We start from the raw sequence: 2,749 nt of genomic DNA on the forward strand, positions 1-2,749 counted from the left end.
TTTTTGGCCACGTGCTCTTGACTTCTTCCTTTTGTTTCAGAGAATTGAACCCCGTACATGTCAAGTTCACCCTGTACCACTCTGATTAGATTAATTGTCAACCCCACCTAGAATCACCTGGGAAGAGTCCTTAATAAGGGACCATCTTGAGCAGGTTGGCCGGTGAGCATGTCTGTGGGGAGATTGTCTTGTAGATTGATGGAGGAAGACCAACCAAGCCCACTGAGGGCAGCACCACTCCCTAGGCAGGGGTCCACAACCGTGTAAGGAAAAACTGAGTTGATCACAAGCAAGCAAGTATCCATCCCTCTCCGCTCTTGGCGGTGGATATGGCGTGACCAGCCATCTCTCGCTCGGGCTGCTGTGAGCCCCCTGCTTGGATGGACTGCAATCTGGTACTCTGGAGTCCTGAGATAAAATAAGCTTTTCTTTTTTTCAGGATGTTTTATTACAGCAACAAAATTGAAGGTAGGACAACCAGAGTCAAAAAGATGTGCGTGCACGCACACGTGCCAATTTGTGCAGGTGCCCACAAAGGCCAGAAGAGGGGTTTAGATCCCTTCAGGGTGGACTCACAGATGGCTGGGAGCTGCCAGACATGGGGGCAGGGATGAGATCCTCGGAGGACCAGCCAGTACCATGCAGCTAACTCTCCCAGCCAAGATCTGTAAAATGGTGGCTCTGTGTAGTCACTGATGCTCCTCATCCCGTCTGAGTAAGGGGGGGTGGACTCTCCGTTTCTGGGTAGTCATTCACGTAGCTGTGGTTACTGCCGTAGCTCTCAAACCACTGAGTCTACAGTCTCACCCCTGACTGCTGAGTTAACACTTTTTTTTTTCATTCACAAGAGTAGAACCAACTCAGCAGCTCTGGAGTCAGTCATCTCCCTTAACCCCGGGTTCAGGCGGCTTCCAAACGAGAAGTCCTGGCCTCCATCCTGGCATCTCCTTCAACTTTGGTTGCCTCTAGTGGCAGTCTGCAGCCTGTATCGGCCTAAACCCAGCCCTTGCTGAGTATTTCTGAGCAAATTACTAACCCCTCACTCAGGCCTCAGGCTCCTGGCCTGTAAAACATAATAGTTAAGGCTTTGCTCCCCTGCTGTAGGCTGCTGGACATGATCTTGTAAGGGGAAAGGAAGCTTAACCCGGCTTCCGAGCTACGTGACCTCTCTGTGGTGAACCCCCCTCCTGCCGATCTCAGGACGAGATTTCCAGGGTTTGGTCACGCCTCAACCCCACTTTTGCTCCAGGATGGCTTCCCTGGCCTTACAGCTTTCTGGCCCCACTCTTCCTCCCCCCCCCCTTTTTTTTTGTAAAGGGGAGGAATCATCAGGGTCCAGCCTCTAGGTTGGGACTGGGTTGGTATTGAAGCAAATCCTGGTTGATAGTGACGTCCGTCAGCAAGGTTGCTTGCTGATTTGGTGTTTCGGAGACTTGGTGAAACGGGGCCAGGAGGAGCAAAGGTTCCTGGCACTCTTGGAGGGCAATCTCCTGTCCCTGTAAGTCCATTTTATCCATAATAGCTTTCTCTAACAAAAATCTCCAGTGGTGGGTATTGGGAAGATCAGGGAGGGGCCGGGCGGGAGTGGAGTGAGAGTGGAGCATCACAAAGACAACAGGAAGAGCGGAGGAGAGGCAGGCCTGGGGGCACCTCCTTTGCCTCCTCAGTCCTTGACCCATCAAGGAGATCTTCTCGGTTGGTACAGTGGTATCAGACACTTCTGGCTGGGATGCCAACAGACACAAAACCCTTTCCAATCATGAGAGGGTCAGGTCCCTTCCATGTTCTGTCTAAGGGATCACACCATCATACCGGGATGGGAGGAGTTAGTCCTGGTGTGTGTCAGTGGACGGGGAGAGAGGAGGGCGTTGGGAACCTTTGTAAATCTCAAATATATTTAGAGTAGCCATTGTTAGTGGTATGTTAGGGGGTAGGCGATTGCTTTTTGTTTTTAAAGTTGGGCTTTTAGAATTTGATGTGTTGGGCTGGAGATTTAGCTCAGTGGTAGAGCGCTTGCCTAGCAAGCGCAAGGCCCTGAGTTCAGTCCCCAGCTCCAAAAAAAAAAAAAAAAAAAGAAAAGAAAAAACCAAAGAATTTGATGTGTCCTTTCTATGACTCCTTGGCTCTGGGGATCGTAAGGAATGTGGTGGTTACGTCATCTCCTGTTGTGAGGAATTGAGTTAGCTTTTATCTTTTGAGGGATGCTGACATAGCAAAGGAGGGGGAGCATCCTTGTGGTGAATTCATCCTTTTGAGCTTTCTCCCGTTTGGGCTGCAGTGTTGCCCGATATGTGTTACGGACTGGGAAAACCTGTTCTTAGTTGTGGTGTGGTTCAGCCCCAGCACACACACACACACACACACACACACCCTGCCCCGCCGGGAGCTGGGGACCGAACCCAGGGCCTTGCACTTGCTAGGCAAGCGCTCTACTGCTGAGCTAAATCCCCAACCTCACAGCACACACCTTTAATCTTTCTATCCGGACACAGTAAACAGGATTAGGTAAAATCAACCACAGGTCAAGGGGCGGAGCAAGCAACCGGGTGAAAGGAAGGGAACCTAGGATTATTAAGTGAAAAACTGTAGAGTAAGAGTTGGGAGGGCACAGGGTTGGGGATTTAGCTCAGTGGTAGAGCGCTTGCCTAGCAAGCACAAGGCCCTGGGTTCGGTCCCCAGCTCCGGAAAAAAAAGAAAAGAAAAAAAAAAAAAAAAGAAGTTGGGAGGACAGCTGAGAGACTCACAAGAA

This window comes from Rattus norvegicus, chromosome 5, assembly GCF_021556685.1.
Source record: "Rattus norvegicus strain SHRSP/BbbUtx chromosome 5, alternate assembly SHRSP_T2T, whole genome shotgun sequence".
In the NCBI taxonomy this organism is placed as follows: Eukaryota; Metazoa; Chordata; class Mammalia; order Rodentia; family Muridae; genus Rattus; species Rattus norvegicus.